The sequence below is a fragment of the Mixophyes fleayi genome, chromosome 4 (assembly GCF_038048845.1).
Source record: "Mixophyes fleayi isolate aMixFle1 chromosome 4, aMixFle1.hap1, whole genome shotgun sequence".
NCBI lineage: Eukaryota > Metazoa > Chordata > Amphibia > Anura > Limnodynastidae > Mixophyes > Mixophyes fleayi.
In genome coordinates this window covers 52,208,832-52,231,123 of record NC_134405.1, presented here as the reverse complement: position 1 = coordinate 52,231,123, position 22,292 = coordinate 52,208,832, and the positions used below count along the sequence as shown (strand labels likewise).

The window sequence follows — 22,292 nt, the reverse complement described above, 5'->3', positions numbered from 1 at the left end:
GGAGCAGCAGGAAATTTCATTTCTAAATCCCTAGTGAATCAATGGTCCCTACCAGTGATTACTTTGAAAACACCGATTACTGTTACTGCTATAGATGGATCACGTCTCATCAATGGTCTCATCACCCAGAGTACATCTCCAGTAACGCTTCAGATTGGTGTGCTACACCATGAAGAGATTTCGTTTTTAATTCTTCCTGTTACGACAAGTCCGATTGTCTTAGGCCTTCCATGGCTTCAATGTCATTCTCCCCAGATTGACTGGCGCACTTCTCAAGTTACGTCTTGGGGAGCTGAATGTCATCATCGTTGTCTCTCTCAAGTGGTTTCATTCAAAAGACAGCATTCGTCTATTCCACCAGGTCCTCCTCCACAGGATCCTTCATCTACGGATCTGTGCGATAAGGTTCAGTCTGAACGCATTCCTCCTCATCGGGCGTTCGTGACGTCCTCGGACGTTGAAGATGGATCTCAGGAGTCATCTTTAAAAAGTCAAGTGCTAGTGGTTTACGGTCACCATTCGTCTCTTCCGGAATTTCCTGCCCTCCCTCCCACCCAAGTTCCTGCTGTAGAGACTGTTTGTCAGACCTTCAAAAATATTTGGTCTCAGGTCAAAACCTGTTTAAAGAAGACATCTGCCAAATATAAGTCTTTCGCAGATAAGAAGAGGCGGGCTATTCCACCACTGAAAATTGGAGATCGTGTCTGGTTATCTACCAAAAATATTCGTTTGAGGGTCCCATCTATGAAATTCGCTCCCCGTTTTATTGGTCCATATAGGATCATTCAAGTGATAAATCCAGTTTGTTTCAAACTTCTACTTCCTAAGAACCTTCGTATCTCCAACGCCTTCCATGTGTCCTTGCTCAAACCTCTCATCATCAACCGTTTCTCGGCTCCTCCTTCAGCACCTCAGCCAGTTCAAGTTCATCAGGAGGAAGATTTCGAGATTACTCATGTATTGGACGCAAAAATTTCGCGAGGAGTTCTTTGTTTCCTCGTTCATTGGAAGGGCTTTGGTCCTGAGGAGCGTTCATGGATCAAAGCTGAAGATCTCAACGCTCCAGCTCTTCTTAAGAAGTTTTATTCCAAAAATCCGGACAAGCCCGGTTCCAGGTGTTCTGTGCCCACCTTTAAAAGGGGGGGTACTGTCACTCACCAGACTGTGAGTGCTTCTTCCCGTGTGTTTAGGAACCGTGGCCGTCCACCATCCTGAGGGTCTGCGCATGCGCAGCCCTTTCAAACCTTCAGTACCTGTTCCTTTTAGTTAATTGGCTGATCAGGCAACACTCCCTATTTAAAGCACCTGAGTTCCATACCTCGTTGCCTGATCTTGGAGTCTCATTCCCCATGAGCCTCTGAAGGTGTTCCTGTGTTTCCTCGTGTATTCAGCGCTGCTGATTCCTGTGGTTTCCAGACCACTTCAACTCTCCTGTGGTTTCCAGACCACTTCAGCTCTCCTGTGGTTTCCAGATCACTTCAACCCTCCTGTGTTTCAGCGTGACTGTTTAGCTGATTCCTATCCGCTGCCTCCGTGCACTACAGTCTTCAGCTCACTTCAACCCTCCTGTGGTTTCCAGACCACTTCAACTCTCCTGTGGTTTCCAGATCACTTCAACCCTCCTGTGTTTCATCGTGACTGTTTAGCTGATTCCTATCCGCTGCCTCCGTGCACTACAGTCTTCAGCTCACTTCAACCCTCCTGTGTTTCATCGTGACTGTTTAGCTGATTCCTATCCGCTGCCTCCGTGCACTACAGTCTTCAGCTCACTTCAACCCTCCTGTGTTTCATCGTGACTGTTTAGCTGATTCCTATCCGCTGCCTCCGTGCACTACAGTCTTCAGCTCACCTCAACTCTCCTGTGTTTCCTCGAGTCTGCAACAGCTGATTCCTATCCGCTGCTCACCGTGCTCAACAGTTCCAGCTCAGCTCTACTCTCCCGTGTTTCATCGTGACTGCACCTGCTGATTTCTATCCGCTACCTCCGTGTACCCGCAGAGTCCTGCTGGCTGCTACTCCTCAGTTCTTCTCGTGTCTGCAGCAGCTGATCCGCTCTCCGTGCTTCTCAGTGTTCCTGCCAGTGTCTACTCGCCAGTCTGCATCGGACCTACGCCTCGCTGCTTTCATCTCGGCTAGACCATCGCTACTCTTCAGGGTCCTCCAGGAGTCCAGTTCTACATACTACTGCTTCCTGAGTATTTGTTGCTTTCCCTGCTGGTCTACCTATCTGTGCGCTGCACCTACTTGATCACCGCTTCACCCTCCAGGGACTTCGCATCCTGCCGGCCTCCAACCGTTCAGGTATCTCTGCACTCCTGTCTGACAGCCTGCTCCTGAACCACGGTATGCATACTTCTCATTGACTGTGCTGGTGTATTGCATATCTTGCTGGACTGAGTTGTTCTCCTCTGGAGTTTACTATCCGCTGAGACTATTGCCATCATTGACTGTGTTATCTTTTGCCCGGATACTTTCTGTGACTTTGTATTATTGCAGTGCTGTTCAGTCATTACTATATTGTGCATGTCATTGTGGATCAAGTTCAAGGTGCCCGTGTATCCTCTGTATTGCAGTCTCTCCCCGTGCTCCTCCTCACATATATATTCAGTGGTACAACTTGCTAGAGGCAGACCACTGATCCCTGTTTCCTGTGTCACCTGTTCCAGTATCCTCTCACATAGCAGTGGTACAACTTGCTAACGCAGACCACTGACTCCCCGGATACCTCCACTTGGATTCCATTCCTTCACCCAGACAGCGTTACAACTTGCTAACGCAGACCGCTGACTCTCATCACCTCCTCGTTGCTGTTGGACATTCCTCCTCACTATAGCAGTGGTACAACTTGCTACCGCAGACCACTGACTACCCTCACGTTCCTTTGTCCATTCAGTTCCTCGTGTATTTCTACATATATATTACCAGTACTGCTAGTCATAGACTTTCACGAGCATCTCTATCATCTGCTGTCTCCTGTTCCGTGATCACCCCGCTACCAGAGTACCATATTACCATCTATACTGCTCTGGTAAGCCCATCACCTGGTGATCCCTGGGTAAAGACTCCTAGTGCCCGTGACAGTAAGATCAGGCCATGACAGACCCAGATTCGGAACCTACAGCTAAAGAGATGCTGCGGCATCTGGTTACCCGTATTGAGCAACAGGAAGTTCGCCAACGGCATTTACTGCGGTGTTACCAGGCGTTAGCCTCCCAAAGAACGTCTGTGCAAGATGCCACAACTACTGTTGATGCTCCTGTGCTTTCCTCCGTTTCCCCAGTGCCATCCCAGGTGTTTACGGCTTCCACGCTTCACCTGCCTACTCCGTCAAAGTATGATGGAGACCCCAAAACATGTAGGGGTTTTCTTACTCAATGCTCATTTCATTTTGAGCTCCAACCTCAAAATTTTTCTACCCATCGTTCCAGTGTGGCCTATCTTATTTCATTGTTTTCTGGACAAGCTCTCGCATGGGCTTCCCCTCTGTGGGAAAGAAACGATCCATTGTTACAGGATAGTGCCAAATTTATTTCCACGTTCCGAAGTGTATTCGATGAACCAGGTCGTGTTATTTCCGCTGCATCCAGCATTCTCCGTCTTCGCCAAGGATCTCGCACTGTGGCTCAGTACGTCATTCGATTTCGGATACTAGCCTCTGAACTTCAGTGAAATGCTGAGGCACTGATCGCCGCCTTCTGGCAGGGGCTTTCCGATAAAATTAAAAACGCACTGACCTCACAAGAAGTACCCTCCTCTTTGGATGATTTGATTTCCCTTTGCCTTCGTGTAGACATGAGGTTTCGTGAGAATGATTCCGAAAAATTAACTTCGGTTAAAACACCTCTTCTCTCAAATCCTCAATTTCACCCAGCTTCATCTCCGGTGATACCCATGGAGATAGGTCGCTCCAAATTAACTTTAGAGGAGAGGGACCGAAGAATAAAGAATAGACTTTGTATCTATTGTGCTGATTCCACGCATATGCTCAATTCTTGTCCCAGGAAATGCCGGGCTCTAACCAATACTGGGGAGATAAGGTTAGGGTTCCTGGAGTCCTCTCCATCTTCTACGAAATTAAAAGTCTGCGCTTTTGATGTTACGATTTCCTTTGCTACCAAATCCTTTGAGTCTCAAGCACTGATTGATTCTGGAGCAGCAGGAAATTTCATTTCTAAATCCCTAGTGAATCAATGGTCCCTACCAGTGATTACTTTGAAAACACAGATTACTGTGACTGCTATAGATGGATCACGTCTCATCAATGGTCTCATCACCCAGAGTACGTCTCCAGTAACGCTTCAGATTGGTGTGCTACACCATGAAGAGATTTCGTTTTTAATTCTTCCTGTTACGACAAGTCCGATTGTCTTAGGCCTTCCATGGCTTCAATGTCATTCTCCCCAGATTGACTGGCGCACTTCTCAAGTTACGTCTTGGGGAGCTGAATGTCATCATCGTTGTCTCTCTCAAGTGGTTTCATTCAAAAGACAGCATTCGTCTATTCCACCAGGTCCTCCTCCACAGGATCCTTCATCTACGGATCTGTGCGATAAGGTTCAGTCTGAACGCATTCCTCCTCATCGTTAGTTCGTGACGTCCTCGGACGTTGAAGATGGATCTCAGGAGTCATCTTTAAAAAGTCAAGTGCTGGTGGTTTACGGTCACCATTCGTCTCTTCCGGAATTTCCTGCCCTCCCTCCCACCCAAGTTCCTGCTGTAGAGACTGTTTGTCAGACCTTCAAAAATATTTGGTCTCAGGTCAAAACCTGTTTAAAGAAGACATCTGCCAAATATAAGTCTTTCGCAGATAAGAAGAGGCGGGCTATTCCACCACTGAAAATTGGAGATCGTGTCTGGTTATCTACCAAAAATATTCGTTTGAGGGTCCCATCTATGAAATTCGCTCCCCGTTTTATTGGTCCATATAGGATCATTCAAGTGATAAATCCAGTTTGTTTCAAACTTCTACTTCCTAAGAACCTTCGTATCTCCAACGCCTTCCATGTGTCCTTGCTCAAACCTCTCATCATCAACCGTTTCTCGGCTCCTCCTTCAGCACCTCAGCCAGTTCAAGTTCATCAGGAGGAAGATTTCGAGATTACTCATGTATTGGACGCAAAAATTTCGCGAGGAGTTCTTCGTTTCCTCGTTCATTGGAAGGGCTTTGGTCCTGAGGAGCGTTCATGGATCAAAGCTGAAGATCTCAACGCTCCAGCTCTTCTTAAGAAGTTTTATTCCAAAAATCCGGACAAGCCCGGTTCCAGGTGTTCTGTGCCCACCTTTAAAAGGGGGGGTACTGTCACTCACCAGACTGTGAGTGCTTCTTCCCGTGTGTTTAGGAACCGTGGCCATCCACCATCCTGAGGGTCTGCGCATGCGCAGCCCTTTCAAACCTTCAGTACCTGTTCCTTTTAGTTAATTGGCTGATCAGGCAACACTCCCTATTTAAAGCACCTGAGTTCCATACCTCGTTGCCTGATCTTGGAGTCTCATTCCCCATGAGCCTCTGAAGGTGTTCCTGTGTTTCCTCGTGTATTCAGCGCTGCTGATTCCTGTGGTTTCCAGACCACTTCAACTCTCCTGTGGTTTCCAGACCACTTCAGCTCTCCTGTGGTTTCCAGATCACTTCAACCCTCCTGTGTTTCAGCGTGACTGTTTAGCTGATTCCTATCCGCTGCCTCCGTGCACTACAGTCTTCAGCTCACTTCAACCCTCCTGTGGTTTCCAGACCACTTCAACTCTCCTGTGGTTTCCAGATCACTTCAACCCTCCTGTGTTTCATCGTGACTGTTTAGCTGATTCCTATCCGCTGCCTCCGTGCACTACAGTCTTCAGCTCACTTCAACCCTCCTGTGTTTCATCGTGACTGTTTAGCTGATTCCTATCCGCTGCCTCCGTGCACTACAGTCTTCAGCTCACTTCAACCCTCCTGTGTTTCATCGTGACTGTTTAGCTGATTCCTATCCGCTGCCTCCGTGCACTACAGTCTTCAGCTCACCTCAACTCTCCTGTGTTTCCTCGAGTCTGCAACAGCTGATTCCTATCCGCTGCTCACCGTGCTCAACAGTTCCAGCTCAGCTCTACTCTCCCGTGTTTCATCGTGACTGCACCTGCTGATTTCTATCCGCTACCTCCGTGTACCCGCAGAGTCCTGCTGGCTGCTACTCCTCAGTTCTTCTCGTGTCTGCAGCAGCTGATCCGCTCTCCGTGCTTCTCAGTGTTCCTGCCGGTGTCTACTCGCCAGTCTGCATCGGACCTACGCCTCGCTGCTTTCATCTCGGCTAGACCATCGCTACTCTTCAGGGTCCTCCAGGAGTCCAGTTCTACATACTACTGCTTCCTGAGTATTTGTTGCTTTCCCTGCTGGTCTACCTATCTGTGCGCTGCACCTACTTGATCACCGCTTCACCCTCCAGGGACTTCGCATCCTGCCGGCCTCCAACCGTTCAGGTATCTCTGCACTCCTGTCTGACAGCCTGCTCCTGAACCACGGTATGCATACTTCTCATTGACTGTGCTGGTGTATTGCATATCTTGCTGGACTGAGTTGTTCTCCTCTGGAGTTTACTATCCGCTGAGACTATTGCCATCATTGACTGTGTTATCTTTTGCCCGGATACTTTCTGTGACTTTGTATTATTGCAGTGCTGTTCAGTCATTACTATATTGTGCATGTCATTGTGGATCAAGTTCAAGGTGCCCGTGTATCCTCTGTATTGCAGTCTCTCCCCGTGCTCCTCCTCACATATATATTCAGTGGTACAACTTGCTAGAGGCAGACCACTGATCCCTGTTTCCTGTGTCACCTGTTCCAGTATCCTCTCACATAGCAGTGGTACAACTTGCTAACGCAGACCACTGACTCCCCGGATACCTCCACTTGGATTCCATTCCTTCACCCAGACAGCGGTACAACTTGCTAACGCAGACCGCTGACTCTCATCACCTCCTCGTTGCTGTTGGACATTCCTCCTCACTATAGCAGTGGTACAACTTGCTACCGCAGACCACTGACTACCCTCACGTTCCTTTGTCCATTCAGTTCCTCGTGTATTTCTACATATATATTACCAGTGCTGCTAGTCATAGACTTTCACGAGCATCTCTATCATCTGCTGTCTCCTGTTCCGTGATCACCCCGCTACCAGAGTACCATATTACCATCTATACTGCTCTGGTAAGCCCATCACCTGGTTATCCCTGGGTAAAGACTCCTAGTGCCCGTGACACATTGTATAATTAAAAACCAGCAGAAAACCAATAATATAAATAAAAAGTAGATACAATTTATTACAAAATATAAAACAATGTCAACAGTATGAGCTCAATATACAAAAACCTCCTATATATAATATAATAGTATTAGCTGTGGGATCAAATCCTTCAGACAAAAAAGAGATGGACCCATTTGCACATACGGGTGTCAAACATGTAGTATGGGTAGCATAGTTAGATGTCCAGAATCAACATCATAGGATATCTCCTTTTTAAATGTCTCCAGCACTGAGATCGCGCTTATCAAAATGTCCGTAGTAGAAAAGGGCAATTGCAGTCATATAAGGTATGATCCAGATTCACGAGCCTATTGATTATCCAGGGAAATAAGGGATAGGTGTTTAAAAAACATCATTAGTACTCACAGTCTTCCCCTTAGTTCTCTGTTTTTATGGCTCACCGGTCATCACTTCTGCGACTCTCTGCTATAGATGTACTCCTGAAGATATAATAAATGTACACGCGGTCTCTGTTGTTTAGATCCCCAGTCATCGCTTCTCCGCAACTTTCCGCTACAAGATGAAATAGGTGAACAGACAAACTTGCCCGGGCAGAAACTAAATTGGTTTTAGTGTTCCTTGCAAATATAGTCTGATGCAAGTCCCCTCACCGTGCATAGTAATTCTGGTCCGTGAATATTCATTTTGAGCTTTGAAAAAGTCTCAATATAGAGACGAAACCCGACAGCCAATTTTTTATACTATTCTCTGATACTTTTTTTGATTGCTTCCAGGGACCAGAATTACTATGCACGCTGAGGGGACTTGCATCGGACTATTGCATCAGACTAAAGTTTCTCTTTCCCACCTCCCCAAGTAGAGGTTGGCAAAGGTGGGAGCACAAGCTGTCCCCATCGCCATTCCTCGTACCTGTAAATAGAATCTATTCTCAAAAACGAAAAAGTTCCTCTTTAATATGAATTCTTGAAATTAATTTATGATTTGGCAGCAACAGTCAACAGTGTTTAATATCTGATACGCCTCTATCTGGACTGCATAGTGGAGTGGCCCCGGTACCCAATTTGGTACCGGGGCCACAATACCTCCTCCAACTTTCAAGTGTAGTGTTTATAATTTATAAAAACTACAGTAGTTATAGCACGTCAATAACTCTTGTTTTAGACGACCATGGTACAGAGCATTCATCATTAAGATCCCATCAAGTATGTGAAAGACAGACAGCGTCGAAGCGTCGAACTTGGGCTTTTTGGATTTTACATGCCCTGTACTAGGAGATTGGGCATCGGGCTTGCCAGACGACGTTGATGGCATTTCATCGTCTATGTCATGACTAGTGGCAGCAGCTTCAGCATTAGGAGGAAGTGGGTCTTGATCTTTCCCTACTTTATCCTCCAAATTTTTGTTTTCCATTATATGTAGCACAAGAGAGCGTACCCCTAAGCCACACACACTCGGCAAAGCCTTTAAAAATTATATGCGGCACAGGAGAGTACCACTGGACTTATACTGCTGAATCAGTGAACTTTGTAATATAGCAGTACCACTGGACTTATACTGCTGAATCAGTGAACTTTGTAATATAGCAGTACCACTGGACTTATACTGCTGAATCAGTGAACTTTGTAATATAGCAGTACCACTGGACTTATACTGCAGAATCAGTGAACTTTGTAATATAGCAGTACCAATGGACTTATACTGCAGAATCAGTGAACTTTGTAATATAGCAGTACCAATGGACTTATACTGCAGAATCAGTGAACTTTGTAATATTGCAGTACCACTGGACTTATACTGCTGAATCAGTGAACTTTGTAATATAGCAGTACCACTGGACTTATACTGCTGAATCAGTGAACTTTGTAATATTGCAGTACCACTGGACTTATACTGCTGAATCAGTGAACTTTGTAATATGGCAGTACCACTGGACTTATACTGCTGAATCAGTGAACTTTGTAATATAGCAGTACCAATGGACTTATACTGCAGAATCAGTGAACTTTGTAATATTGCAGTACCACTGGACTTATACTGCAGAATCAGTGAACTTTGTAATATAGCAGTACCAATGGACTTATACTGCTGAATCAGTGAACTTTGTAATATTGCAGTACCACTGGACTTATACTGCTGAATCAGTGAACTTTGTAATATGGCAGTACCACTAGACTTATACTGCTGAATCAGTGAACTTTGTAATATAGCAGTACCAATGGACTTATACTGCAGAATCAGTGAACTTTGTAATATTGCAGTACCACTGGACTTATACTGCAGAATCAGTGAACTTTGTAATATAGCAGTACCAATGGACTAATACTGCAGAATCAGTGAACTTTGTAATATTGCAGTACCAATGGACTTATACTGCAGGATTGTTTTTGGATATTTTTTTTTTTTTTTTTATAACTTTTTTTTAATTTTTTATAACTTGGGAATAATGGGGAAATAACAATGCCCTTAGAAGGACAGAGCACAGGACACAGCACCACTGGACTGAACAGGACACAGCACAGGACCCAGCAACTTTTCCCAATACCCCGCCATGATGACTTGCAATATAGTCAGCATTGGCAATTTTTGTTAGTCTCCTAGGAGACTGTTAGTTATGGTGAATGAAAGATAATTGGACACAGCAGCAGAAAGTCCTTTTGGCAAATCCTAGGAATTCATAAGCATATAAACTCCCACAATTCAGTGCTCTAAGCCAAAGAATAGATTTGTCTCGCCACAATTGGAAAGAGCTCTACGTCGCAAGTGCTGATTGCCAGATCCAAATTCAGTCAACTTTGCGCAGTGGCATTACCGTAACCAATGAGGTCAAACCGAGGTGTGGTTATTGCTAGTTGAAAACTTTTCCCAATACCCCGCCATGATGACTTGCAATATAGTCAGCATTGGCAATTTTTGTTAGTCTCCTAGGAGACTGTTAGTTATGGTGAATGAAAGATGATTGGACACAGCAGCAGAAAGCCCTTTTGGCAAATCCTGGACTCATAAGCATATAAACTCCCACAATTCAGTGCTCTAAGCCAAAGAATAGATTTGTCTCGCCACAATTGGAAAGAGCTCTACGTCGCAAGTGCTGTTTGCCACATCCAAATTCAGTCAACTTTGCGCAGTGGCATTACCGTAACAAATGAGGTCAAACCGAGGTGTGGTTATTGGTAGTTGAAAACTTTTCCCAATACCCCGCCATGATGACTTGCAATATAGTCAGCATTGGCAATTTTTGTTAGTCTCCTAGGAGACTGTTAGTTATGGTGAATGAAAGATGATTGGACACAGCAGCAGAAAGCCCTTTTGGCAAATCCTGGACTCATAAGCATATAAACTCCCACAATTCAGTGCTCTAAGCCAAAGAATAGATTTGTCTCACCACAATTGGAAAGAGATCTACGTCGCAAGTGCTGATTGCCACATCCGAATTCAGTCAACTTTGCGCAGTGGCATTACCGTAACCAATGAGGTGAAACAGAGGTGTGGTTATTGCTAGTTGAAAACTTTTCCCAATACCCCGCCATGATGACTTGCAATATAGTCAGCATTGGCAATTTTTGTTAGTCTCCTAGGAGACTGTTAGTTATGGTGAATGAAAGATGATTGGACACAACAGCAGAAAGCCATTTTGGCAAATCCTGGACTCATAAGCATATAAACTCCCACAATTCAGTGCTCTAAGCCAAAGAATAGATTTGTCTCGCCACAATTGTAAAGAGATCTACGTCGCAAGTGCTGATTGCCACATCCAAATTCAGTTAACTCTGCGCAGTGGCATTACCGTAACCAATGAGGTCAAACCGAGGTGTGGTTATTGTTAGTTGAAAACTTTTCCCAATACCCCGCCATGATGACTTGCAATATAGTCAGCATTGGCAATTTTTGTTAGTTTCCTAAGAGACTGTTAGTTATGGTGAATGAAAGATGATTGGACACAGCAGCAGAAAGCCCTTTTGGCAAATCCTGGACTCATAAGCATATAAACTCCCACAATTCAGTGCTCTAAGCCAAAGAATAGATTTGTGTCTCCACAATTGGAAAGAGATCTACGTCGCAAGTGCTGATTGCCACATCCGAATTCAGTCAACTTTGCGCAGTGGCATTACCGTAACCAATGAGGTCAAACCAAAGTGTGGTTATTGCTAGTTGAAAACTTTTCCCAATACCCCGCCATGATGACTTGCAATATAGTCAGCATTGGCAATTTTTGTTAGTCTCCTAGGAGACTGTTAGTTATGGTGAATGAAAGATGATTGGACACAGCAGCAGAAAGCCCTTTTGGCAAATACTGGACTCATAAGCATATAAACTCCCACAATTCACTGCGCTAAGCCAAAGAATAGATTTGTCTGGCCACAATTGGAAAGAGATCTACGTCGCAAGTGCTGATTGCCAACTTCAAATTCAGTCAACTTTGCGCAGTGGCATTACCGTAACCAATGAGATCAAACCGAGGTGTGGTTATTGCTAGTTGAAAACTTTTCCCAATACCCCGCCATGATGACTTGCAATATAGTCAGCATTGGCAATTTTTGTTAGTCTCCTAGGAGACTGTTAGTTATGGTGAATGAAAGATGATTGGACACAGCAGCAGAAAGCCCTTTTGGCAAATCCTGGACTCATAAGCATATAAACTCCCACAATTCAGTGCTCTAAGCCAAAGAATAGATTTGTGTCTCCACAATTGAAAAGAGCTCTACGTCGCAAGTGCTGATTGCCACATCCAAATGCAGTCAACTCTGCGCAGTGGCATTACCGTAACCAATGAGGTCAAATCAAAGTGTGGTTATTGCTAGTTGAAAACTTTTCCCAATACCCCGCCATGATGACTTGCAATATAGTCAGCATTGGCAATTTTTGTTAGTCTCCTAGGAGACTGTTGGTTATGGTGAATGAAATATGATTGGACACAGCAGCAGAAAGCCCTTTTGGCAAATCCTGGACTCATAAGCATATAAACTCCCACAATTCAGTGCTCTAAGCCAAAGAATAGATTTGTCTCTCCACAATTGGAAAGAGCTCTATGTCGCAAGTGCTGATTGCCACATCCAAATTCAGTCAACTTTGCGCAGTGGCATTACTGTAACCAATGAGGTCAAACCGAGGTGTGGTTATTGCTAGTTGAAAACTTTTCCCAATACCCCGCCATGATGACTTGCAATATAGTCAGCATTGGCAATTTTTGTTAGTCTCCTAGGAGACTGTTAGTTATGGTGAATGAAAGATGATTGGACACAGCAGCAGAAAGCCCTTTTGGCAAATCCTGGACTCATAAGCATATAAACTCCCACAATTCAGTGCTCTAAGCCAAAGAATAGATTTGTCTCGCCACAATTGAAAAGAGATCTACGTCGCAAGTGCTGATTGCCACATCCAAATTCAGTCAACTTTGCGCAGTGGCATTACTGTAACCAATGAGGTCAAACCGAGGTGTGGTTATTGCTAGTTGAAAACTTTTCCCAATACCCCGCCATGATGACTTGCAATATAGTCAGCATTGGCAATTTTTGTTAGTCTCCTAGGAGACTGTTAGTTATGGTGAATGAAAGATGATTGGACACAGCAGCAGAAAGTCCTTTTGGCAAATCCTGGACTCATAAGCATATAAACTCCCACAATTCAGTGCTCTAAGCCAAAGAATAGATTTGTCTCGCCACAATTGGAAAGAGCTCTACGTCGCAAGTGCTGATTGCCACATCCAAATTCAGTCAACTTTGCGCAGTGGCATTACCGTAACCAATGAGGTCAAACCGAGGTGTGGTTATTGCTAGTTGAAAACTTTTCCCAATACCCCGCCATGATGACTTGCAATATAGTCAGCATTGGCAATTTTTGTTAGTCTCCTAGGAGACTGTTAGTTATGGTGAATGAAAGATGATTGGACACAGCAGCAGAAAGCCCTTTTGGCAAATCCTGGACTCATAAGCATATAAACTCCCACAATTCAGTGCTCTAAGCCAAAGAATAGATTTGTCTCGCCACAATTGAAAAGAGATCTACGTCGCAAGTGCTGATTGCCACATCCAAATTCAGTCAACTTTGCGCAGTGGCATTACTGTAACCAATGAGGTCAAACCGAGGTGTGGTTATTGCTAGTTGAAAACTTTTCCCAATACCCCGCCATGATGACTTGCAATATAGTCAGCATTGGCAATTTTTGTTAGTCTCCTAGGAGACTGTTAGTTATGGTGAATGAAAGATGATTGGACACAGCAGCAGAAAGTCCTTTTGGCAAATCCTGGACTCATAAGCATATAAACTCCCACAATTCAGTGCTCTAAGCCAAAGAATAGATTTGTCTCGCCACAATTGGAAAGAGCTCTACGTCGCAAGTGCTGATTGCCACATCCAAATTCAGTCAACTTTGCGCAGTGGCATTACCGTAACCAATGAGGTCAAACCGAGGTGTGGTTATTGCTAGTTGAAAACTTTTCCCAATACCCCGCCATGATGACTTGCAATATAGTCAGCATTGGCAATTTTTGTTAGTCTCCTAGGAGACTGTTAGTTATGGTGAATGAAAGATGATTGGACACAGCAGCAGAAAGCACTTTTGGCAAATCCTGGACTCATAAGCATATAAATTCCCACAATTCAGTGCTCTAAGCCAAAGAATAGATTTGTCTCGTCACAATTGAAAAGAGATCTACGTCGCAAGTGCTGATTGCCACATTCAAATTCAGTCAACTTTGCGCAGTGGCATTACCGTAACCAATGAGGTCAAACTGAGGTGTGGTTATTGCTAGTTGAAAACTTTTCCCAATACCCCGCCATGATGATTTGCAATATAGTCAGCATTGGCAATTTTTGTTAGTCTCCTAGGAGACTGTTAGTTATGGTGAATGAAAGATGATTGGACACAGCAGCAGAAAGCCCTTTTGGCAAATCCTGGACTCATAAGCATATAAACTCCCACAATTCAGTGCTCTAAGCCAAAGAATAGATTTGTCTCGCCACAATTGGAAAGAGCTCTACGTCGCAAGTGCTGATTGCCACATCCGAATTCAGTCAACTTTGCGCAGTGGCATTACCGTAACCAATGAGGTGAAACAGAGGTGTGGTTATTGCTAGTTGAAAACTTTTCCCAATACCCCGCCATGATGACTTGCAATATAGTCAGCATTGGCAATTTTTGTTAGTCTCCTAGGAGACTGTTAGTTATGGTGAATGAAAGATGATTGGACACAACAGCAGAAAGCCATTTTGGCAAATCCTGGACTCATAAGCATATAAACTCCCACAATTCAGTGCTCTAAGCCAAAGAATAGATTTGTGTCTCCACAATTGGAAAGAGATCTACGTCGCAAGTGCTGATTGCCACATCCGAATTCAGTCAACTTTGCGCAGTGGCATTACCGTAACCAATGAGGTCAAACCAAAGTGTGGTTATTGCTAGTTGAAAACTTTTCCCAATACCCCGCCATGATGACTTGCAATATAGTCAGCATTGGCAATTTTTGTTAGTCTCCTAGGAGACTGTTAGTTATGGTGAATGAAAGATGATTGGACACAGCAGCAGAAAGCCCTTTTGGCAAATACTGGACTCATAAGCATATAAACTCCCACAATTCACTGCGCTAAGCCAAAGAATAGATTTGTCTGGCCACAATTGGAAAGAGATCTACGTCGCAAGTGCTGATTGCCACATTCAAATTCAGTCAACTTTGCGCAGTGGCATTACCGTAACCAATGAGATCAAACCGAGGTGTGGTTATTGCTAGTTGAAAACTTTTCCCAATACCCCGCCATGATGACTTGCAATATAGTCAGCATTGGCAATTTTTGTTAGTCTCCTAGGAGACTGTTAGTTATGGTGAATGAAAGATGATTGGACACAGCAGCAGAAAGCCCTTTTGGCAAATCCTGGACTCATAAGCATATAAACTCCCACAATTCAGTGCTCTAAGCCAAAGAATAGATTTGTGTCTCCACAATTGAAAAGAGCTCTACGTCGCAAGTGCTGATTGCCACATCCAAATGCAGTCAACTCTGCGCAGTGGCATTACTGTAACCAATGAGGTCAAACCAAAGTGTGGTTATTGCTAGTTGAAAACTTTTCCGAATACCCCGCCATGATGACTTGCAATATAGTCAGCATTGGCAATTTTTGTTAGTCTCCTAGGAGACTGTTGGTTATGGTGAATGAAATATGATTGGACACAGCAGCAGAAAGCCCTTTTGGCAAATCCTGGACTCATAAGCATATAAACTCCCACAATTCAGTGCTCTAAGCCAAAGAATAGATTTGTCTCTCCACAATTGGAAAGAGCTCTATGTCGCAAGTGCTGATTGCCACATCCAAATTCAGTCAACTTTGCGCAGTGGCATTACTGTAACCAATGAGGTCAAACCGAGGTGTGGTTATTGCTAGTTGAAAACTTTTCCCAATACCCCGCCATGATGACTTGCAATATAGTCAGCATTGGCAATTTTTGTTAGTCTCCTAGGAGACTGTTAGTTATGGTGAATGAAAGATGATTGGACACAGCAGCAGAAAGCCCTTTTGGCAAATCCTGGACTCATAAGCATATAAACTCCCACAATTCAGTGCTCTAAGCCAAAGAATAGATTTGTCTCGCCACAATTGGAAAGAGCTCTACGTCGCAAGTGCTGATTGCCACATCCAAATTCAGTCAACTTTGCGCAGTGGCATTACCGTAACCAATGAGGTCAAACCGAGGTGTGGTTATTGCTAGTTGAAAACTTTTCCCAATACCCCGCCATGATGACTTGCAATATAGTCAGCATTGGCAATTTTTGTTAGTCTCCTAGGAGACTGTTAGTTATGGTGAATGAAAGATGATTGGACACAGCAGCAGAAAGCACTTTTGGCAAATCCTGGACTCATAAGCATATAAATTCCCACAATTCAGTGCTCTAAGCCAAAGAATAGATTTGTCTCGTCACAATTGAAAAGAGATCTACGTCGCAAGTGCTGATTGCCACATTCAAATTCAGTCAACTTTGCGCAGTGGCATTACCGTAACCAATGAGGTCAAACTGAGGTGTGGTTATTGCTAGTTGAAAACTTTTCCCAATACCCCGCCATGATGATTTGCAATATAGTCAGCATTGGCAATTTTTGTTAGTCTCCTAGGAGACTGTTAGTTATGGTGAATGAAAGATGATTGGACACAGCAGCAGAAAGCCCTTTTGGCAAATCCTGGACTCATAAGCATATAAACTCCCACAATTCAGTGCTCTAAGCCAAAGAATAGATTTGTCTCGCCACAATTGGAAAGAGCTCTACGTCGCAAGTGCTGATTGCCACATCCAAATTCAGTCAACTTTGCGCAGTGGCATTACTGTAACCAATGAGGTCAAACCAAAGTGTGGTTATTGCTAGATGAAAACTTTTCCCAATACCCCGCCATGATGACTTGCAATATAGTCAGCATTGGCAATTTTTGTTAGTCTCCTAGGAGACTGTTAGTTATGGTGAATGAAAGATGATTGGACACAGCAGCAGAAAGCCCTTTTGGCAAATACTGGACTCATAAGTATATAAACTCCCACAATTCAGTGCTCTAAGCCAAAGAATAGATTTGTCTCGCCACAATTGGAAAGAGATCTACGTCGCAAGTGCTCATTGCCACATCCAAATTCAGTCAACTTTGCGCAGTGGCATTACCGTAACCAATGAGGTCAAACCGAGGTGTGGTTATTGCTAGTTGAAAACTTTTCCCAATACCCCGCCATGATGACTTGCAATATAGTCAGCATTGGCAATTTTTGTTAGTCTCCTAGGAGACTGTTAGTTATGGTGAATGAAAGATGATTGGACACAGCAGCAGAAAGCCGTTTTGGCAAATCCTGGACTCATAAGCATATAAACTCCCACAATTCAGTGCTCTAAGCCAAAGAATAGATTTGTCTCGCCACAATTGGAAAGAGCTCTACGTCGCAAGTGCTGATTGCCACATCCAAATTCAGTCAACTTTGCGCAGTGGCATTACCGTAACCAATGAGGTGAAACTGAGGTGTGGTTATTGCTAGTTGAAAACTTTTCCCAATACCCCGCCATGATGACTTGCAATATAGTCAGCATTGGCAATTTTTGTTAGTCTCCTAGGAGACTGTTAGTTATGGTGAATGAAAGATGATTGGACACAGCAGCAGAAAGCCCTTTTGGCAAATACTGGACTCATAAGTATATAAACTCCCACAATTCAGTGCTCTAAGCCAAAGAATAGATTTGTCTCGCCACAATTGGAAAGAGATCTACGTCGCAAGTGCTGATTGCCACATCCAAATTCAGTCAACTTTGCGCAGTGGCATTACCGTAACCAATGAGGTCAAACCGAGGTGTGGTTATTGCTAGTTGAAAACTTTTCCCAATACCCCGCCATGATGACTTGCAATATAGTCAGCATTGGCAATTTTTGTTAGTCTCCTAGGAGACTGTTAGTTATGGTGAATGAAAGATGATTGGACACAGCAGCAGAAAGCCCTTTTGGCAAATACTGGACTCATAAGCATATAAACTCCCACAATTCACTGCGCTAAGCCAAAGAATAGATTTGTCTGGCCACAATTGGAAAGAGATCTACGTCGCAAGTGCTGATTGCCACATTCAAATTCAGTCAACTTTGCGCAGTGGCATTACCGTAACCAATGAGATCAAACCGAGGTGTGGTTATTGCTAGTTGAAAACTTTTCCCAATACCCCGCCATGATGACTTGCAATATAGTCAGCATTGGCAATTTTTGTTAGTCTCCTAGGAGACTGTTAGTTATGGTGAATGAAAGATGATTGGACACAGCAGCAGAAAGCCCTTTTGGCAAATCCTGGACTCATAAGCATATAAACTCCCACAATTCAGTGCTCTAAGCCAAAGAATAGATTTGTGTCTCCACAATTGAAAAGAGCTCTACGTCGCAAGTGCTGATTGCCACATCCAAATGCAGTCAACTCTGCGCAGTGGCATTACCGTAACCAATGAGGTCAAACCAAAGTGTGGTTATTGCTAGTTGAAAACTTTTCCGAATACCCCGCCATGATGACTTGCAATATAGTCAGCATTGGCAATTTTTGTTAGTCTCCTAGGAGACTGTTGGTTATGGTGAATGAAATATGATTGGACACAGCAGCAGAAAGCCCTTTTGGCAAATCCTGGACTCATAAGCATATAAACTCCCACAATTCAGTGCTCTAAGCCAAAGAATAGATTTGTCTCTCCACAATTGGAAAGAGCTCTATGTCGCAAGTGCTGATTGCCACATCCAAATTCAGTCAACTTTGCGCAGTGGCATTACTGTAACCAATGAGGTCAAACCGAGGTGTGGTTATTGCTAGTTGAAAACTTTTCCCAATACCCCGCCATGATGACTTGCAATATAGTCAGCATTGGCAATTTTTGTTAGTCTCCTAGGAGACTGTTAGTTATGGTGAATGAAAGATGATTGGACACAGCAGCAGAAAGCCCTTTTGGCAAATCCTGGACTCATAAGCATATAAACTCCCACAATTCAGTGCTCTAAGCCAAAGAATAGATTTGTCTCGCCACAATTGGAAAGAGCTCTACGTCGCAAGTGCTGATTGCCACATCCAAATTCAGTCAACTTTGCGCAGTGGCATTACCGTAACCAATGAGGTCAAACCGAGGTGTGGTTATTGCTAGTTGAAAACTTTTCCCAATACCCCGCCATGATGACTTGCAATATAGTCAGCATTGGCAATTTTTGTTAGTCTCCTAGGAGACTGTTAGTTATGGTGAATGAAAGATGATTGGACACAGCAGCAGAAAGCACTTTTGGCAAATCCTGGACTCATAAGCATATAAATTCCCACAATTCAGTGCTCTAAGCCAAAGAATAGATTTGTCTCGTCACAATTGAAAAGAGATCTACGTCGCAAGTGCTGATTGCCACATTCAAATTCAGTCAACTTTGCGCAGTGGCATTACCGTAACCAATGAGGTCAAACTGAGGTGTGGTTATTGCTAGTTGAAAACTTTTCCCAATACCCCGCCATGATGATTTGCAATATAGTCAGCATTGGCAATTTTTGTTAGTCTCCTAGGAGACTGTTAGTTATGGTGAATGAAAGATGATTGGACACAGCAGCAGAAAGCCCTTTTGGCAAATCCTGGACTCATAAGCATATAAACTCCCACAATTCAGTGCTCTAAGCCAAAGAATAGATTTGTCTCGCCACAATTGGAAAGAGCTCTACGTCGCAAGTGCTGATTGCCACATCCAAATTCAGTCAACTTTGCGCAGTGGCATTACCGTAACCAATGAGGTCAAACCAAAGTGTGGTTATTGCTAGATGAAAACTTTTCCCAATACCCCGCCATGATGACTTGCAATATAGTCAGCATTGGCAATTTTTGTTAGTCTCCTAGGAGACTGTTAGTTATGGTGAATGAAAGATGATTGGACACAGCAGCAGAAAGCCCTTTTGGCAAATACTGGACTCATAAGTATATAAACTCCCACAATTCAGTGCTCTAAGCCAAAGAATAGATTTGTCTCGCCACAATTGGAAAGAGATCTACGTCGCAAGTGCTCATTGCCACATCCAAATTCAGTCAACTTTGCGCAGTGGCATTACCGTAACCAATGAGGTCAAACCGAGGTGTGGTTATTGCTAGTTGAAAACTTTTCCCAATACCCCGCCATGATGACTTGCAATATAGTCAGCATTGGCAATTTTTGTTAGTCTCCTAGGAGACTGTTAGTTATGGTGAATGAAAGATGATTGGACACAGCAGCAGAAAGCCCTTTTGGCAAATCCTGGACTCATAAGCATATAAACTCCCACAATTCAGTGCTCTAAGCCAAAGAATAGATTTGTCTCGCCACAATTGGAAAGAGCTCTACGTCGCAAGTGCTGATTGCCACATCCAAATTCAGTCAACTTTGCGCAGTGGCATTACCGTAACCAATGAGGTGAAACTGAGGTGTGGTTATTGCTAGTTGAAAACTTTTCCCAATACCCCGCCATGATGACTTGCAATATAGTCAGCATTGGCAATTTTTGTTAGTCTCCTAGGAGACTGTTAGTTATGGTGAATGAAAGATGATTGGACACAGCAGCAGAAAGCACTTTTGGCAAATCCTGGACTCATAAGCATATAAATTCCCACAATTCAGTGCTCTAAGCCAAAGAATAGATTTGTCTTGCCACAATTGAAAAGAGATCTACGTCGCAAGTGCTGATTGCCACATTCAAATTCAGTCAACTTTGCGCAGTGGCATTACCGTAACCAATGAGGTGAAACCGAGGTGTGGTTATTGCTAGTTGAAAACTTTTCCCAATACCCCGCCATGATGACTTGCAATATAGTCAGCATTGGCAATTTTTGTTAGTCTCCTAGGAGACTGTTAGTTATGGTGAATGAAAGATGATTGGACACAGCAGCAGAAAGCCCTTTTGGCAAATCCTGGACTCATAAGCATATAAACTCCCACAATTCAGTGCTCTAAGCCAAAGAATAGATTTGTCTGGCCACAATTGGAAAGAGATCTACGTCGCAAGTGCTGATTGCCACATCCAAATTCAGTCAACTTTGCGCAGTGGCATTACCGTAACCAATGAGGTCAAACCAAAGTGTGGTTATTGCTAGATGAAAACTTTTCCCAATACCCCGCCATGATGACTTGCAATATAGTCAGCATTGGCAATTTTTGTTAGTCTCCTAGGAGACTGTTAGTTATGGTGAATGAAAGATGATTGGACACAGCAGCAGAAAGCCCTTTTGGCAAATACTGGACTCATAAGTATATAAACTCCCACAATTCAGTGCTCTAAGCCAAAGAATAGATTTGTCTCGCCACAATTGGAAAGAGATCTACGTCGCAAGTGCTGATTGCCACATCCAAATTCAGTCAACTTTGCGCAGTGGCATTACCGTAACTAATGAGGTCAAACCGAGGTGTGGTTATTGCTAGTTGAAAACTTTTCCCAATACCCCGCCATGATGACTTGCAATATAGTCAGCATTGGCAATTTTTGTTAGTCTCCTAGGAGACTGTTAGTTATGGTGAATGAAAGATGATTGGACACAGCAGCAGAAAGCCCTTTTGGCAAATCCAGGACTCATAAGCATATAAACTCCCACAATTCAGTGCTCTAAGCCAAAGAATAGATTTGTCTCGCCACAATTGAAAAGAGATCTACGTCGCAAGTGCTGATTGCCACATCCAAATTCAGTCAACTTTGCGCAGTGGCATTACTGTAACCAATGAGGTCAAACTGAGGTGTGGTTATTGCTAGTTGAAAACTTTTCCCAATACCCCGCCATGATGACTTGCAATATAGTCAGCATTGGCAATTTTTGTTAGTCTCCTAGGAGACTGTTAGTTATGGTGAATGAAAGATGATTGGACACAGCAGCAGAAAGCACTTTTGGCAAATCCTGGACTCATAAGCATATAAATTCCCACAATTCAGTGCTCTAAGCCAAAGAATAGATTTGTCTCGCCACAATTGAAAAGAGATCTACGTCGCAAGTGCTGATTGCCACATCTAAATTCATTCAACTTTGCGCAGTGGCATTACCGTAACCAATGAGGTCAAACCGAGGTGTGGTTATTGCTAGTTGAAAACTTTTCCCAATACCCCGCCATGATGACTTGCAATATAGTCAGCATTGGCAATTTTTGTTAGTCTCCTAGGAGACTGTTAGTTATGGTGAATGAAAGATGATTGGACACAGCAGCAGAAAGCCCTTTTGGCAAATCCTGGACTCATAAGCATATAAACTCCCACAATTTAGTGCTCTAAGCCAAAGAATAGATTTGTCTCGCCACAATTGGAAAGAGCTCTACGTCGCAAGTGCTGATTGCCACATCCAAATTCAGCCAACTTTGCGCAGTGGCATTACCGTAACCAATGAGGTCAAACCGAGGTGTGGTTATTGCTAGTTGAAAACTTTTCCCAATATCCCGCCATGATGACTTGCAATATAGTCAGCATTGGCAATTTTTGTTAGTCTCCTAGGAGACTTTTAGTTATGGTGAATGAAAGATGATTGGACACAGCAGCAGAAAGCCCTTTTGGCAAATCCTGGACTCATAAGCATATAAACTCCCACAATTCAGTGCTCT

At 43.7% G+C, this 22,292-nt stretch overlaps 38 non-coding genes across 38 annotated transcripts; all 38 read left to right on the top strand.

The window, feature by feature from the left end:
* Positions 1 to 10,023: 10,023 nt before the first annotated feature.
* Positions 10,024 to 10,164, top strand: LOC142155839 (U4 spliceosomal RNA). The gene has a single exon (XR_012691927.1). It is a non-coding gene; the product is annotated as a U4 spliceosomal RNA (small nuclear RNA).
* Positions 10,165 to 10,348: 184 nt separating this feature from the next.
* LOC142156142 (U4 spliceosomal RNA) lies at positions 10,349 to 10,489 on the top strand. The gene has a single exon (XR_012692216.1). It is a non-coding gene; the product is annotated as a U4 spliceosomal RNA (small nuclear RNA).
* A 184-nt stretch (positions 10,490 to 10,673) lies between these two features.
* LOC142156084 (U4 spliceosomal RNA) lies at positions 10,674 to 10,814 on the top strand. The gene has a single exon (XR_012692159.1). It is a non-coding gene; the product is annotated as a U4 spliceosomal RNA (small nuclear RNA).
* Positions 10,815 to 10,998: 184 nt separating this feature from the next.
* On the top strand, positions 10,999 to 11,139 carry LOC142156110 (U4 spliceosomal RNA). Its single transcript, XR_012692185.1, has one exon. It is a non-coding gene; the product is annotated as a U4 spliceosomal RNA (small nuclear RNA).
* Positions 11,140 to 11,323: 184 nt separating this feature from the next.
* Positions 11,324 to 11,464, top strand: LOC142156117 (U4 spliceosomal RNA). Its single transcript, XR_012692192.1, has one exon. It is a non-coding gene; the product is annotated as a U4 spliceosomal RNA (small nuclear RNA).
* Positions 11,465 to 11,648: 184 nt separating this feature from the next.
* LOC142156082 (U4 spliceosomal RNA) lies at positions 11,649 to 11,789 on the top strand. The gene has a single exon (XR_012692157.1). It is a non-coding gene; the product is annotated as a U4 spliceosomal RNA (small nuclear RNA).
* A 184-nt stretch (positions 11,790 to 11,973) lies between these two features.
* On the top strand, positions 11,974 to 12,114 carry LOC142156202 (U4 spliceosomal RNA). The gene has a single exon (XR_012692272.1). It is a non-coding gene; the product is annotated as a U4 spliceosomal RNA (small nuclear RNA).
* Positions 12,115 to 12,298: 184 nt separating this feature from the next.
* LOC142155940 (U4 spliceosomal RNA) lies at positions 12,299 to 12,439 on the top strand. Its single transcript, XR_012692023.1, has one exon. It is a non-coding gene; the product is annotated as a U4 spliceosomal RNA (small nuclear RNA).
* Positions 12,440 to 12,623: 184 nt separating this feature from the next.
* On the top strand, positions 12,624 to 12,764 carry LOC142155937 (U4 spliceosomal RNA). Its single transcript, XR_012692021.1, has one exon. It is a non-coding gene; the product is annotated as a U4 spliceosomal RNA (small nuclear RNA).
* Positions 12,765 to 12,948: 184 nt separating this feature from the next.
* LOC142155838 (U4 spliceosomal RNA) lies at positions 12,949 to 13,089 on the top strand. The gene has a single exon (XR_012691926.1). It is a non-coding gene; the product is annotated as a U4 spliceosomal RNA (small nuclear RNA).
* Positions 13,090 to 13,273: 184 nt separating this feature from the next.
* Positions 13,274 to 13,414, top strand: LOC142155936 (U4 spliceosomal RNA). Its single transcript, XR_012692020.1, has one exon. It is a non-coding gene; the product is annotated as a U4 spliceosomal RNA (small nuclear RNA).
* A 184-nt stretch (positions 13,415 to 13,598) lies between these two features.
* Positions 13,599 to 13,739, top strand: LOC142155837 (U4 spliceosomal RNA). The gene has a single exon (XR_012691925.1). It is a non-coding gene; the product is annotated as a U4 spliceosomal RNA (small nuclear RNA).
* A 184-nt stretch (positions 13,740 to 13,923) lies between these two features.
* LOC142156049 (U4 spliceosomal RNA) lies at positions 13,924 to 14,064 on the top strand. Its single transcript, XR_012692126.1, has one exon. It is a non-coding gene; the product is annotated as a U4 spliceosomal RNA (small nuclear RNA).
* Positions 14,065 to 14,248: 184 nt separating this feature from the next.
* On the top strand, positions 14,249 to 14,389 carry LOC142156083 (U4 spliceosomal RNA). Its single transcript, XR_012692158.1, has one exon. It is a non-coding gene; the product is annotated as a U4 spliceosomal RNA (small nuclear RNA).
* Positions 14,390 to 14,573: 184 nt separating this feature from the next.
* On the top strand, positions 14,574 to 14,714 carry LOC142156116 (U4 spliceosomal RNA). Its single transcript, XR_012692191.1, has one exon. It is a non-coding gene; the product is annotated as a U4 spliceosomal RNA (small nuclear RNA).
* A 184-nt stretch (positions 14,715 to 14,898) lies between these two features.
* LOC142156080 (U4 spliceosomal RNA) lies at positions 14,899 to 15,039 on the top strand. The gene has a single exon (XR_012692155.1). It is a non-coding gene; the product is annotated as a U4 spliceosomal RNA (small nuclear RNA).
* Positions 15,040 to 15,223: 184 nt separating this feature from the next.
* LOC142156207 (U4 spliceosomal RNA) lies at positions 15,224 to 15,364 on the top strand. Its single transcript, XR_012692277.1, has one exon. It is a non-coding gene; the product is annotated as a U4 spliceosomal RNA (small nuclear RNA).
* Positions 15,365 to 15,548: 184 nt separating this feature from the next.
* LOC142155935 (U4 spliceosomal RNA) lies at positions 15,549 to 15,689 on the top strand. Its single transcript, XR_012692019.1, has one exon. It is a non-coding gene; the product is annotated as a U4 spliceosomal RNA (small nuclear RNA).
* Positions 15,690 to 15,873: 184 nt separating this feature from the next.
* LOC142155836 (U4 spliceosomal RNA) lies at positions 15,874 to 16,014 on the top strand. Its single transcript, XR_012691924.1, has one exon. It is a non-coding gene; the product is annotated as a U4 spliceosomal RNA (small nuclear RNA).
* A 184-nt stretch (positions 16,015 to 16,198) lies between these two features.
* On the top strand, positions 16,199 to 16,339 carry LOC142156048 (U4 spliceosomal RNA). Its single transcript, XR_012692125.1, has one exon. It is a non-coding gene; the product is annotated as a U4 spliceosomal RNA (small nuclear RNA).
* A 184-nt stretch (positions 16,340 to 16,523) lies between these two features.
* Positions 16,524 to 16,664, top strand: LOC142156198 (U4 spliceosomal RNA). Its single transcript, XR_012692268.1, has one exon. It is a non-coding gene; the product is annotated as a U4 spliceosomal RNA (small nuclear RNA).
* A 184-nt stretch (positions 16,665 to 16,848) lies between these two features.
* On the top strand, positions 16,849 to 16,989 carry LOC142155835 (U4 spliceosomal RNA). Its single transcript, XR_012691923.1, has one exon. It is a non-coding gene; the product is annotated as a U4 spliceosomal RNA (small nuclear RNA).
* A 184-nt stretch (positions 16,990 to 17,173) lies between these two features.
* Positions 17,174 to 17,314, top strand: LOC142155971 (U4 spliceosomal RNA). Its single transcript, XR_012692053.1, has one exon. It is a non-coding gene; the product is annotated as a U4 spliceosomal RNA (small nuclear RNA).
* A 184-nt stretch (positions 17,315 to 17,498) lies between these two features.
* LOC142155833 (U4 spliceosomal RNA) lies at positions 17,499 to 17,639 on the top strand. The gene has a single exon (XR_012691921.1). It is a non-coding gene; the product is annotated as a U4 spliceosomal RNA (small nuclear RNA).
* A 184-nt stretch (positions 17,640 to 17,823) lies between these two features.
* LOC142156079 (U4 spliceosomal RNA) lies at positions 17,824 to 17,964 on the top strand. The gene has a single exon (XR_012692154.1). It is a non-coding gene; the product is annotated as a U4 spliceosomal RNA (small nuclear RNA).
* A 184-nt stretch (positions 17,965 to 18,148) lies between these two features.
* LOC142156194 (U4 spliceosomal RNA) lies at positions 18,149 to 18,289 on the top strand. Its single transcript, XR_012692264.1, has one exon. It is a non-coding gene; the product is annotated as a U4 spliceosomal RNA (small nuclear RNA).
* Positions 18,290 to 18,473: 184 nt separating this feature from the next.
* Positions 18,474 to 18,614, top strand: LOC142155934 (U4 spliceosomal RNA). Its single transcript, XR_012692018.1, has one exon. It is a non-coding gene; the product is annotated as a U4 spliceosomal RNA (small nuclear RNA).
* A 184-nt stretch (positions 18,615 to 18,798) lies between these two features.
* On the top strand, positions 18,799 to 18,939 carry LOC142155832 (U4 spliceosomal RNA). Its single transcript, XR_012691920.1, has one exon. It is a non-coding gene; the product is annotated as a U4 spliceosomal RNA (small nuclear RNA).
* Positions 18,940 to 19,123: 184 nt separating this feature from the next.
* LOC142156047 (U4 spliceosomal RNA) lies at positions 19,124 to 19,264 on the top strand. The gene has a single exon (XR_012692124.1). It is a non-coding gene; the product is annotated as a U4 spliceosomal RNA (small nuclear RNA).
* A 184-nt stretch (positions 19,265 to 19,448) lies between these two features.
* LOC142156192 (U4 spliceosomal RNA) lies at positions 19,449 to 19,589 on the top strand. The gene has a single exon (XR_012692262.1). It is a non-coding gene; the product is annotated as a U4 spliceosomal RNA (small nuclear RNA).
* Positions 19,590 to 19,773: 184 nt separating this feature from the next.
* LOC142155831 (U4 spliceosomal RNA) lies at positions 19,774 to 19,914 on the top strand. The gene has a single exon (XR_012691919.1). It is a non-coding gene; the product is annotated as a U4 spliceosomal RNA (small nuclear RNA).
* Positions 19,915 to 20,098: 184 nt separating this feature from the next.
* On the top strand, positions 20,099 to 20,239 carry LOC142155970 (U4 spliceosomal RNA). The gene has a single exon (XR_012692052.1). It is a non-coding gene; the product is annotated as a U4 spliceosomal RNA (small nuclear RNA).
* A 184-nt stretch (positions 20,240 to 20,423) lies between these two features.
* On the top strand, positions 20,424 to 20,564 carry LOC142155901 (U4 spliceosomal RNA). Its single transcript, XR_012691986.1, has one exon. It is a non-coding gene; the product is annotated as a U4 spliceosomal RNA (small nuclear RNA).
* Positions 20,565 to 20,748: 184 nt separating this feature from the next.
* On the top strand, positions 20,749 to 20,889 carry LOC142156191 (U4 spliceosomal RNA). Its single transcript, XR_012692261.1, has one exon. It is a non-coding gene; the product is annotated as a U4 spliceosomal RNA (small nuclear RNA).
* Positions 20,890 to 21,073: 184 nt separating this feature from the next.
* On the top strand, positions 21,074 to 21,214 carry LOC142155944 (U4 spliceosomal RNA). The gene has a single exon (XR_012692027.1). It is a non-coding gene; the product is annotated as a U4 spliceosomal RNA (small nuclear RNA).
* Positions 21,215 to 21,398: 184 nt separating this feature from the next.
* On the top strand, positions 21,399 to 21,539 carry LOC142156053 (U4 spliceosomal RNA). Its single transcript, XR_012692130.1, has one exon. It is a non-coding gene; the product is annotated as a U4 spliceosomal RNA (small nuclear RNA).
* Positions 21,540 to 21,723: 184 nt separating this feature from the next.
* On the top strand, positions 21,724 to 21,864 carry LOC142155830 (U4 spliceosomal RNA). The gene has a single exon (XR_012691918.1). It is a non-coding gene; the product is annotated as a U4 spliceosomal RNA (small nuclear RNA).
* A 184-nt stretch (positions 21,865 to 22,048) lies between these two features.
* On the top strand, positions 22,049 to 22,189 carry LOC142155854 (U4 spliceosomal RNA). The gene has a single exon (XR_012691941.1). It is a non-coding gene; the product is annotated as a U4 spliceosomal RNA (small nuclear RNA).
* The last annotated feature ends 103 nt before the right edge of the window (positions 22,190 to 22,292 follow it).